We start from the raw sequence: 552 nt of genomic DNA, 5'->3' as shown, positions 1-552 counted from the left end.
TACATGCTCGAGATACGCTTCTTGATGGTGTATCTCCACATTCCTCAACGTTCTCACAGGAGATGAGAGCGGGCTGAAGGTTCCTCTTCTCTGAGCACTTCTCACCCACCTCCGCCCCAGAGAGGTGTCTTCCTCTCTGGAGGTCTAGGAAACAAGTCTGTGTACATTATTTGAGGCTACCGAAGCACCTGATGGTGCTGCAGGAGGGTTCCGGGCTAGGAACAATGCTTTGAAGTTCACCCATCTTTACCCCTGCTTTCTGGTCTCTGCAGCGAGACACGGAGGCACGGCCTTCGAGGTACAGTACCTGCTGGGTCTCCCTGAGCGGGAGAGGAACTTTACCCAGAGGGCTCTGGGCCTGGGGATCTGGGACGGCATTTCCCAAAACAACCTTAAGTGAAGGCAGTTCAAGTTCTCAGCCAAGGCGTAGGCACCAGATCCCTTCTGAACTCTCAAACCCAAAATGAGACACTTCAGCACAGCTCCCTCCCCAACACCAAAGGCTGATCCATGTAGTTGTCTAAGTGCATCCTTCAGAGGGAGAGCCTCTCT

This window comes from Rissa tridactyla, chromosome 1, assembly GCF_028500815.1.
Source record: "Rissa tridactyla isolate bRisTri1 chromosome 1, bRisTri1.patW.cur.20221130, whole genome shotgun sequence".
NCBI lineage: Eukaryota > Metazoa > Chordata > Aves > Charadriiformes > Laridae > Rissa > Rissa tridactyla.
Note: the sequence above shows the minus strand (reverse complement) of the source record.